Below are 13,367 nucleotides of genomic sequence, written 5' to 3' on the forward strand. Positions count from 1 at the left end.
TTGACCCCAAAACAATGACAACATTTTGTGATCTAATCCCTACAAAACTTGTTGCTGCTGTCTGGAATAATCTTATGAAATATAGAACTCTAAACCACTTCCTACAAATTAAAACATGTGATTTGCTTATTCTTACGTTAGTCGTATCAAGACCTCTTCTATATATGTAACTAGGTGAATGCCCGCGCGTTGCGTGAGTCTTTACAAATATATGATTTTTTAAATATAATAATAACGTTGTTGTTAAATTTGATATAATAATTTGTATATACTAAATTGATATAATATATTGATTATTTTGAATTATATGATAATATATACATTTATTATAACTTCTTAATCTCAGTCATTTGAATGACTTTTACCCGCGAGTTACACATGAATAAAATTAAATATAATATATGATTTGATGTTATTTATAGTTGTTTTTATTGTTAATTAATTTTTTAAAATTTATTTGTTTAATGTTTTAATTTCTATCATTATAATTATTTAAAACATCAAACATTGTTTTTTCATTTTAAAGCTAACAATATAATCATTTATATAGAGTTGTTTTTAACTATTGTTATTGTAAGTTATTTTAAGCTACTTATTCGGAAACTTTTGATGATTATAAAAATATATTTAAGAAAGATTTTAGTTAAATTGAAATTACAATTTAGTTTTTGTTTTTATCACTTTTAACTATTTATAAAATATTCTTTAGTTTTTTTTTTAATGGAACTAAAATTTATATTTGAGTTCACATTGTAATGCGCAGAAATACCTATATAGTTGAAATCTTTATAAATATATATATATTTTAAAATATAACACTACCGTTGTTGTTAAATTTGATATAATAATTCGTATATTAATTTGATATAATATATTGGCTATTTTGAATTATATGATAATATATAAATCTATTATAACGTCATAATCTTATTCGTTGGAATGACTTCTACTCGCGAGTTACACATCAATAAAATTAAATATTATGTATGGTTTAATATTATTTATAGTTGTTATTTTTAACGAATTTTTTAAAATATATTTGCTTAATATATTAATTTCTATCATTATAATTATTTAAAAATCAAACATTATTTTTTGATTTTTAAGGTAACAATATAATCATTTATATAGAGTTATTTTTAACTATTGATATTATAAGTTATTTTAAACTACTTATTTGAAAATTTTTAACGATTATATAAATATATTTAGGAAATATTTTAGTTAAAATGATATTACAATTTAGTTTTTGCATTTATCACTATAATATATCATTTTTAACTATTTACAAAATATTTTTTTTTTAGTGGAACTGAAATTTATATTTAAGTTGACACTGTAATGTTATATTTAAATTAACAATTTAAGTATTTTGTCCAAACTGTTCAAAAATTGTAGCTTTAATCTGATAATGGTTTACATGTAACAACATTTTAAATCTAATAAATTAAGTATAATATGTTAAAATTTAAAGACATAACTTTATAAATAGAAGTAAATATATTATTTTAAAATTGAAATTTAGTCTATTTATGATTACCTTTTAGGTTTGATATTTTTTCAACCTTATTAACCAACTTATAATCATTATTAGAAAGGCACTACAATTTATCATTTTTAATTATTTATAAAATAATCTTTGGGTTGTTTAAGTTAAATAAAATTTATATTTAAGTTGAGCCTATAATGTTATATTTTAATTAATAATTTAAGTATTTTATACAAATTGTTCAAAAATTATACCTTTAAAATGATAATGGTTTACACTTAACAATATATTAAAACTAATAAATTAAGTATAATATATTAAAAGTTAAAAAACATAATTTTATAAGTATAATTAAAGATGTTATTTTAATATTGAAATTTAGTTTATATATGAATACACTTTAGATTTGATATTTATTTAACCTAATTACCAAATTATAATTATTATTATAAAGAAATTGAAAAGTCATGAAAGTTTCAAATGAATGTGGTGAAAGGAAAAAAGAATGGGGGTTTCAAATGCATAAGATTTAAGAAAAAATTCTAGCTATATAAATATGTATGATATGTTTTCATTAATATAATACTATGTTCTGCCATTTGTTACAGCTTGAAATGAGGAAAAAAAAAAAGCAAACACAGCGCCAAAAGTGCATGTAATTCCCTTCTAGTTGTAATTGTTAAGCATTTTCACTAATTAAATCGTCTGTTAAGATTATTATACACTTTTTTTAATTATTCTCATTCTATCAGAATGTTTATTGAGTCATATTCTATAAGATTAAAATAAATAAAAAACGATGCATGAAAACAAAAATGAATTAGAATTTGTGATAATCCATTAAAATAACAATAGTTGTGTAAGATTGAATGTATTCACATTAGTAAAGAATATATTCTCTTAGTAATTTTCATAAAATAACATTATACATACATCCACATAATAATTGTCCATCTACATTATAACCTAGCCTCATGGAAGTAAACATATATATAAATATTTTAATGTGGTTTATTTCTCTTAGTTGCTACACAAGACTTCTTAGTTGCTACACAAGACTGATCATGGAGTTTTAAACTTCGTTACTCGCCCAAAACACAATCAACGTTCCCTTGTGTAATCTTTATATCAAGTCATAGTACACAACAGGAATTCAATTTCTTCAAGGATTTTGATAATATGACATCATCTTTGTTTTCACATCTCATTCCAATCAAAATTGTATTCCTAATTAAGTTTATTATGTTCTTTTTTTTAAGATCTTATTGGGTTCGCATATAAACTAACATACAATACAAAGTTAATGTGAATTTAAATTGTAATTCGTATATACGAGGTGTTTTTATTTAAATTACTAATGATTGTTTGATTATGTTGTTATTTTATTTTTAAAAATAAATATATTAAAAAAACTAGTAACTTCTGTTATCTTTATTACATAAATTTATAAATAAAATCATTTTCTCAATTGGTACACATAGGGCTGTAAACGAACTGAGTGTTCGGCGAACCGTTCGTGAACTGTTCGACGGGAAGTTCGTTTATGTTCGTTTATTTAATAAATGAACGAACATGAACAAAAACTATCGTTCGTTTAGTTAAATGAACGAACATGAACAATAGTCTCGTTTGTTCATTTATGTTCGTGAACGTTCGTTTACGATGTTCATTTATGTTCGTTTATGTTCGTTCATTTAAGTTTATTTATATTCATCTATATTCAATTATTTTTTATTATATTGCTATATTATATGTTCGTTTATGTTCATATATATTTAATTGTGTTTTTTTTTTTTTATCTTTGTTCGTTTATGTTCGTTTAGCATGTTCACGAACATAAATGAACGAACATGAACAAAGTAATTTGTTAAACGAACGAACATGAACAAGAAAATCTCGTTCGTTTATCCGTTCGTGTTCGTTTGTTATTCGGCTAACTTAAACGAACGAACATGAACAAGACCTTGTTCGTGTTCGTTTGGTTCGTTTACAGCCCTAGGTACACATGCCAATATTAATATGGACAAATAATGAACATATTATTAGAATGAATAATCACGTATTGTGGATGCATGTGTAGATTAATGAACATATTATTAGAACATACTATCCTTAGATCCACGGTATGGGGAAAATTTTATGATATTAGTGAAGCTCTGCTGCCATATCATATAGGGATAATGACTTAGGAGGGTAATAAGGTTTTCAGTTTGTCCGTATTAGGTCACTAAGGTTTTTTTTGTGCGTATTAGACCACTATAGTTGTTCTTACCATTTAGAAATAATCCTTTTACCGGTTTTAACGGGTAAAAAGGATTATTTCTAAACGGTAATAACAACCATATTGGTCTAATATGCACAAAAAAACCTTAGTGACCTAATACAGACAAACTGGAAACCTTATTACCCTCCTAAGTCATTAACCTTAATTTTAAAGACATTGAGAATATATGACCATCAACAGTAAACTACTTCGTTTAGAACTCGTGTCGTCCCATATAACCTGCTACTCCTCTATATGTTGGGTCAAGATATGGTTTATACTTTACTTTTCTGGGCAATTGTATTTTTCTGTAATATTTATAAATTTATGGTCTAGTTTACGGCTGAGTTTACGGCCGTAAACTCATTTACGGCCCATTTGTTTCCGGCCCATGTTCCCCTAGTATATAAATATAGGTATTAGGGTGTGAGGAACATATTGAAAAACCCTAGAGATTGTACGGCTAGAGAGAATAAGGAGCGTATGTGTGTGTGAATCTTTTGTATCCGGATCTTCATTCATATCAATACATACAAAGATTCATATTATTATTCTTCTCCTTCTCTTCTATTTGATCTGACATCATCCGTTTGATCGGGATTTCGCACCATCAAACGGATCTGATTGATACACGGGCAAATTAGGGACTTACACTATATGGCAAAGCTCTTCATCTATAGTCATCCCTTTGGGGACATCCGATAAAATTGGAACGATACAGAGAAGATTAGCATGGCCCCTACGCAAGGATGACACACACAAATCGAGACAACATGTGGATTCTATGGTCAGATTGATCTTCTTGTTGATGTCTTCAACCATTTGTGGCAAGTAAGGGTGATGTTTCTTTCTATAAAGTCTCTTTTAAGTTTTTTACTTTTCCTGTCATTAAGTTTCATGTTTTATATACTTCCATTTATGTGTTGTATATAGTATGTATGTATTTGTTTATGTGCTGATTTTTTTATTCATTTTGCAACTTCAATTTCTTAGTTCATGTTGTGGTTTTGCTTTTATAAAATAATTGATAATAGACATCATATACAAGTCGCTGTTGGTTTTACATTTCCATTCGTTATCAAATGTAGACATTGATGGGAGGTATCAAAGTGAGATTTTGTTTTTGTACATATGGATGTGTTCATGTAAACATTTAAATGACAAAAAAGAAGTTATTGATAAAATATTGCATATTTATGTAATGAAGATCACCAATCATATGAGTTTCTGGACTTAGAAGTTCTGGAAGGGTTGTGAGATAAGTTTAGCTGGAAGCAACTATTTTCAGTCAAACAAATCAGTCACATTGATTAGTAAGCATGTTTTCTAAATAATTAGGGTTAATGACTTAGCAGGGTAAAAAAGATTCCAGTTTGTCCGTATTAGGTCACTAAGGTTTTTTTGTGCATATTAGACCAATATGGTTGTTATTACCGTTTAGAAATAGTCTTTTTTACCCGTTAAAACCGGTAAAATGACTATTTCTAAACGGTAATAACAACCATATTGATCTAATACGCACAAAAAAAAAAAAAAAAAAAAAAAAAAAAAAAAAAAACCTTAGTGACCTAATACAGACAAGCTGGAAACCTTACTACCCTCCTAAGTCATTATCCCTATCTTATACTCCTATCCAAAAATTATTGTTTAGAGACAAGCACAAATATTAAGAAAATTAATAATTACCACTTATTTTATCTATAAAATGACTACCTTATCTTTTGGTGCATTTAATGCATTCATTAAATATTTAAATTTGTTAGGAATAATGATGTGTATTTTAGTAAAAAAGATGTTTATTTATATAATGGACTATTATTTTCAGACAACCCGAAAAAAAAAAAAAAAAAAAGATGGATAATAATTTTGAAACGGAATAAATAGATTTAAATGTTCGTTCATCCGGATGGATAAGACTGTGGGAAACTCTAAGTATGGAAGTTTGAATTAGTTCCCTTGATCGTGATGGTTCATATTTTTTCTCCTCTCTAAGGAAACCTCTCCATTCCTGGTTTACGTGCTTTTTCAATAAAAATCATTTATCGCTTAGTTGATGATGCTTTGTATTTTTCATTTATTGTGGGTCAATTGTAGCTGTAGTTGTAGAGGTAAAGGTCTCGGAACCTTAAGCTAGGAATCTTAGCTCTAGGCTCTAGCATTGTGTATTTTTTTCTAGCTTTTTTGCTAGTTTTTCTTTTATAAAAGTTTTGATGTAAAAAAAATACCAAAAAAAAAAAAAAGATTGATATGCTTCGTGCATGTCTTGGCGGTGTCTATGTAGAAAAAATCGTATATTAGAAATATTGTAGTTGTAATTGAGATCAACTATAAAAAAAAAAAAAAAATTATCAATCAAACGATGAGACCTTTCTTTTTGTCGAAAAGAAGGTTTACGTGCTTTTTCAATATAAAGGTAAACTTCGAGAAAATATTATGATAGCAAACACGTTTATGCATATTAGGAGATTTTTGATTGCTCGAGATATGTTGGTGGCCTACTTTTTGAAACCATGACATCCTTATAATTTTGATAAGATCTAGTAAGGATAAGCAAAAACCAAACAACAAGTTGAAAAAACCAAAAAACCGACACGGAAACCAAACAAATAATCAATGATATTGTTTTATTTTATAAAAACTAATTATTTTTGGTGTGGTGAGATTTTGTGTTATCTACCAGACAAAAATAACCACATCGTACCATTAACAAAAAAACTATACATCAAAATGTGCACCCTATGATCTCTTAAATATTTAAATATCTTTTATTACCTATTTAATATCTATAGAATATACTCCTTTTCTGTATGTTTTTGTTCAAATACAATTAACCAAAAAGAAGCCAAGAAGAATTTCATTTTCAACTTATGTCCCTAACATATACGAAGATTTAGTTTCAAGACTTATGATACTTATATTTTAACATGGAAATATGATTTTAAGTATTTTCTAATATATGTTTTAGCTATAATTTTGATATTTACTAGCATTTTAGTCACTAACTCGTTGCAAAGGCATTTTATATTTAAGTTGGAGTTATTATATGCTCAAAGAAATATGACTATAATCCATTGACTTTGCGGTTTTAAAACTACTCTAATGAAAAAGCTCATAATAGCTATTGCAGCTTATAAACCGAACCGAACTACAGCTAAAATGTCATACCTCACTTTTAGGAAGTAAAACGGATAACTGACAAAACCAAAAGCACAAAAGACATGGTATTTACGTTGTTCGGTTAAGGTAACCTACGTCCATGGGCACGAGGGAGTATTCCTTATTTCAGATATCTCAAGCAGATGTTACAAGTACAATTCACTAGAGATTCGTCCTAGTCACTAAGGATACAAAATACAAGACACAAAATGACCAAGCAAGCATCCATATTTGGCATGAACCAACAATCAAGTTTGTTAACTATACCATCGTGCATCTTGATCTACACTGTGCCACTGCCCCTGATACTGCTCACCCAATCAACACCCATCTTGATTGTGCCATTCCACTCTTTAAAGAAGTCGAATTAGTCATGATTGCATGTCATATAATAGGATGCTCCAGAGTCCAAGACCCAAGCATCAGCAGAACTTGATGTACATACTATCAAAACTTCACCATCATCCCCTTTATTAGAATTCCCTTGAACCACACCAGCATTGTTGTTGCTTGGTCCAACACCATTATTCCCTTTCTTCAGCAATGGACAATCTCTTCTGAAGTACTCCTTTTCCTTGCAGTTATAACATTTGATGTTGGCTTTAGATTCGGAACTTGACTTCCTTTTGTTACCTTCACCTCTATATGATAACCTTCCTCTTCCTACGAACAAACTAGAATTGGAAACTTCTTCTCCAACTAAAACTTTTCCTTTTAGTTCCTTAGACATCAAACAATCCTTCACATCTTTCACAATGATCGTTGTCCTACCATACAACATGGTATTAACAAAATTTTCATAATAATTCGGCAGTGAACATAAGAGGATAAGTGCTTGATCTTTATCTTTAATTTTTAGATTCTCCCCTTGTAAGTCCAAGATGATCCTATTGATGTTGTCCAAATGATCCTTCACTTGGGTGCTTTCCGACATGCTAAAAGTATACTTGTCACATAATTTATCCTAAAGCCCATGAGCACTTGTTTTATCCACGACCTCTCAGTACTTCGTCTGTCAAACTCAACAAAATAGCGTTATGCACTCTTTCAAGAATATCCACCTTCCTTTCAGTCACCATGTCATTTGGAAGTTTTGCTTCTCCTTCCAGTGTCGCTGCATATCCTTGTTGAATTAGAAGAACCTTCATCTTCACCTTCCACAAAGTGAAATCATTCGAACCGTTGAACTTCTCCAAATCGAACTTTTAAGATGCCATCTTCAATCAACAGAACACCAATCACAGCTCCATTACCACTTATTAGGAAGTAAAACAGACAACTGGCGAAAACCAAAAGCATACAAGACACAATATTTACATGGTTCGGTCAAGGTGACCTACGTTGTCACACCCCCGAACCAGACGGCGGAAACGGCCGGGGGCTGTCGTGACTCAATTGAATACCATCATAATGAATATACATGAAACATAACATCATACATCACCAAGCATTGGAATAGTACAACTGGTAGTGTTTACATTCATTACATTGTCTCAAAACATTACATTCTCAAAAGTAACTGTTCGATACTAAATTAAACCACAGCAAAACGTCATAGAGTACAATTCATCCTTCACTTTATCTATTACCTGAGAATACAAGTATTTTGAAAAACGTCAACATATGAAATGTTGGTGAGTTCATAAGTAGTGTTTGAAATCCAATGCTTTGTATTGTTTGAAAACCACCAAAAAATCCGATATTTTCTAAAAATAGAATAGCGTAAAAATATGTGAAGATCCTTGAGTATGCTTGTTTGAATTCTATAGATGTAAGCGTAAGAGTTGTGAAATTTGACATGTAGTTCATAAGTGTACTTGTTGAAAACCCTAGGAAAACCCGACGTTTTCCTATCACTTTGCTTTACTTAGTTTGTGTACTGTTATTTCGTTACATTCGGGGTATTTGTTGAGCTCCGGAGGCATGGAGTATACAGTGGGTGGTGAATTGTTGTAACGTCCGTCAATGAAAACGGACAGTCGACAACCGTACTAGCGATCCCTTAGGCGTCACTCGCACTTATTCACACAACTCAATCCTCCCAGACTTGTGTAGTCCCACGACCGGAGGGAAGAAGAGAAGGTGCGAAACCCTCGGTATTTCCCTGCGTCATTCAAGACCATTGCAATTGCGAAGGGCCCGAAGCCCAACCCGCAATCGTGAGTTCCCGACTTTACTAGCAGCACTGAAGGACCCTTGGGGACCAGCAGCATGTTTGCCATTGAAAGTCCTTTTACACGCGGTCGAGTCGTATTAGACCCAACTACATGTAAGCAAGTGTCCTTTGGGCCTAAAGATCATGTCATCGGGATAGCTAGGCTCGACAAGCATGATTTGCAACTTTTGGGCCTAAGGAGTGTACGTCGACGTATTGAGTAATTCCATGAGAGTAAAGAGTTCCGAGAGTTCCATATGTGTATTGAGCATTGTAATGTTAGTAGTTTTGGATTTGTTATCGATTCGAGACCGAATCAATTCGTTTGATAACGATTGTTGGTGATATTGTGTATTGTAATTTATCGAGAGTCGTAGTGTCAATCTTTGTTCACAACGAGTGTATTGAATTATCATTGAAAATTTTCTGTTTACAACCCCTCTTCATTTTGTAAATTTACTTTTTCACCCCTTTAGGTAAAATAATTTTCGGTTTAGTCCCTAAACCATTTTTCTTGACATTTTAACACCAAGAATTATTGAAATTAATATTTTTCAGCATATTTTTCATTGAAAACAGTTTAAGTCCCCGAAATTGCAGTTTTCTCGGTTATAACCCCTCTTTTTTCGCAATTTTGACATTTTTGGCCCAAATTGGAATTTTGCAACTTTGGTCCTTTTTATATTTGAAAAGCATTTTAAACCTTTGAAAAGTACTTGTAACATTAGTAGTCCATTGTTTTACAGAAAAACACAGTTTTGGCCCTCCAAAACAGAAAATTTCGCATAATGGGCCTTATTGGGCCGAAATTGTCATTTTTAGCCCATTAAGCTTGGAATTTATGTTTTTAATCCTCCAAATAGTATATTTTCAGAGAATACATTATGGAAACTGTTTTGACTCATCTCACCCATCAGATTTCGAAATATTTCATTTTAGGCCCTTCAACTTTGTATTTTTAACATTTTATGTCAAAAAAATGAGTTTGTAGCCCAAAATAAGTGTTGTCAAGCCATTTGGCTATTTTTCTTGGTATACTTTGCATGTGGTAGTATATTTTATGCTAGTATAAAATATATCTCGGTTTTTAGCATTTCATAACTAGATCTAGCATCAAAATCATACAAAACATACATATAAGCATAGAAATCAACCACAACATACACATAATGATGGATCTACACCTTTGCTTGTATTCTCCCCCACAAAAACTTATAAAACCGAAAATAAGGGGGTATGAAGCTCACCTTAGTGTGGTTTCGGTTTTGAAGAGAAAATGGAAGGAACAATGAAGTGATTTTCGGCCTTAGCACCTTTCCTTGGTAGGTCTCGAGTTTGATGTGCTTCTAGGATGTAAGATCACGATTCTTGCATGGATTAGGAAGAGATTTTGATAAAACAAAGACTCTAAGTAATAGATCCAAGCATAACCTTACCTTAGATGAGGAGTTTGTGGAAAACCTCCTTTGGATGCCCTTGAATCTTCGAAATTTAGTGAAGAGAGAGGAGGAGATTTTGGAGAGTGTTGATATGTGAAAAGTGATGAAAATGTGTGTGTGTGTGTGTGTGTGTTGGAATCGGCCGAGACAAGAAGAAAGAGGAGAGAAATGGTTGAGTTGACATACATAGATGCATGTTGGTCCATGCATGGAAATATGTGGGACATAAGTGAGGTGGCATGAAGAAGTCAACCCCTTTTCTTCTTGGATTTGGGCCTTGGGCCGAGAATTTGGAAAGGAAAAAGGTTTTTGGGCTTTATTGCCCCTAAGACCATATAGATGTTAAGTTGGATGATTTTTAGTCCCAAAAGAAATATAATATGATTTTTACACTTTGTTGGGCTAGTTTAGGTTAATCATGGTTCATAATTTTGAATTTATTTCATTCTAGGCCTAATATGGCCCAAAATGTTGAAATAAATAGATGTGGGTCCAATTAGAGCCTATTTGAAGGTTATAATCCCATGATAGTCAAATTGGAGGCTTATTGGCCCAATGAGTCCAATAAGGAAGTCCTAGTCCAAAATGGACCTAACTAGAACTTCTAGGGTTTCCAATTGCTTGTTGACCATTTGTAGCACTTGCATGATGTATTTGATTGAAGTTTTTGATGTCATTAAATAAGCATCACACATGCTTTTGAGTTTTTGAATTCGACATTTACTTGAGTATAGTGATTACAAGACACAAAATTTCTAGTTGTGACATCATCCCCCCGTTAGAGGGAATTTCGTCCCGAAATTTTGTTTGAAAGCTAGATTTGAGAATGCTAGAATAGGTGAGGGTACTTTTGCTTCATTTGGTCTTCGCGTTCCCAAGTGAATTCTGGCCCACGCTTTGCGTTCCACCGTACCTTCACGATCGGGATGCGGCTCTGTTTAGTACGCTTCACCTCCCTGTCCATGATTTCGATTGGTTCTTCGATGAACAGGAGATTCTCATTGATTTCGATTTCTTCAAGAGGAATGATTAGGGTTTCGTCTGATAGGCACTTCTTTAGGTTAGAGACATGAAACACGGGGTGTACACCGTTTAGCTCTGCGGGTAGTTGCAGTCTGTATGCTACTGGACCAATTCGAGCGACGATTTCGAAAGGTCCAATGTATCGTGGGTTTAGTTTTCCCCGCTTCCCAAAACGAATAACTCATTTCCAGGGCGAGACTTTTAACAGTACTCGATCACCGACCTGAAATTCTAAGGGCTTTCGCCGTTTGTCAGCGTAACTCTTTTGTCGGTCACGCGATGTTTGCAATCGAGCTCTGATTTGAACGATCTTTTCCGTGGTTTCACGGATGATCTCCGGTCCCATTAGTGCTCTGTCCGACGTATGTGTTTTTGCTAGCTGGGTGTCACCTACTTCAGCCCAACATAACGGTGATCTACATTTACGCCCGTATAGTGCTTCGAAAGGAGCCACCTTGATGCTCGAATGGTAACTATTGTTGTATGAGAACTCGATTAAGGGTAGGTGGGTATCCCAAGACTTTCCAAAGTCTATCACGCATGCGCGGAGCATATCTTCGAGCGTTTGGATGGTTCGTTCGCTTTGACCATCCGTTTGTGGATGATAAGCGGTGCTCATATCGAGGTTTGTTCCCATCGCCTTATGGAGTGATTGCCAAAATCGGGACGTGAACCTACTGTCCCTATCCGAGATGATAGATGTTGGTATTCCATGGAGTCTAACGATCTCTCAAATGTATAAACGCGTCAATCTCTCCATCTTGTACGATTCTTTAATTGGCAGGAAATGGGCAGATTTCGTCAGTCGGTCAATTATTACCCATATGGTGTCTAATCCATCCGACGTTTTGGGTAGCTTGGTCACGAAATCCATAGAAATCCCCTCCCACTTCCACTCAGGGATTGCCGGTTGCTGTAACAATCCTGAGGGTTTTTGGTAATCCACCTTTACTTTGGCGCACGTAAGGCACTTACTGACGTAGGTCGCGATTTCCGCCTTCATGTTAGGCCACCAATAGTGTTGTTTAATATCCAAATACATCTTATCGGAACCGGGATGAATGGAGTATCGCGTCTTGTGGGCTTCCTTCATGACAACATCTCTAAACCCTCCAAATTTAGGGACCCAAATACGGTTCATGAAATAGTATACTCCATTCTCCTTTTCCTCCAGGTTCTTTTCCATTCCGCGCAATACTTCGCTTGCTCTATTTTCCGTCTTCATGGCCTCTGACTGGGCTACTGCAATTTGAGTGGCCAGGTGCGATTGAATGGTTATCGAGAGAGTTTTCGTACAACGATTAGAGTACTCCTTCCGACTTAAGGCATCAGCTACCACGTTGGCCTTGCCTGGGTGGTACTTAATCTCACACTCATAATCGTTTAGCAATTCAACCCATCTTCGTTTCCTCATGTTCAACTCCTTTTGGTTTAAGATGTGTTGGAGACTCTTGTGATCCGTGAAGACGGTGCACTTTGTACCGTAAAGGTAATGCCTCCAAATCTTTAGGGCAAAGACTACAGCTCCCAACTCTAGGTCATGGGTCGTGTAGTTTACTTCATGCGTCTTTAGCTGGCGGGATGCATAGGCTATCACTCTCCCACGTTGCATGAGAACGCAACCTAAGCCCTGATTTGACGCGTCGCAGTAGACTACAAAATCTTCCGTTCCTTCAGGCAGAGATAGTACAAGTGCGCTACAGAGAGTTTGTTTCAAGGTTCGAAACGCAATCTCTTGTTTGTCTGTCCATTTGAATGGTACGCCCTTTTGCATAAGCGAGGTAAGTGGCTTGGCGATCTTAGAGAAGTTTTGAATGAATCTCCTATAGTAGCCTGCTAAGC

The 13,367-nt window shown here is 33.2% G+C and overlaps 1 non-coding gene across 1 annotated transcript; it reads left to right on the forward strand.

Moving 5' to 3' along the window:
* The first annotated feature begins 4,434 nt into the window (after positions 1–4,434).
* LOC145038095 (U6 spliceosomal RNA) lies at positions 4,435–4,537 on the forward strand. Its single transcript, XR_013679164.1, has one exon. It is a non-coding gene; the product is annotated as a U6 spliceosomal RNA (small nuclear RNA).
* The last annotated feature ends 8,830 nt before the right edge of the window (positions 4,538–13,367 follow it).

This window comes from Lactuca saligna, chromosome 3 (genome assembly GCF_052625555.1).
Source record: "Lactuca saligna cultivar CGN05327 chromosome 3, ASM5262555v1, whole genome shotgun sequence".
In the NCBI taxonomy this organism is placed as follows: Eukaryota; Viridiplantae; Streptophyta; class Magnoliopsida; order Asterales; family Asteraceae; genus Lactuca; species Lactuca saligna.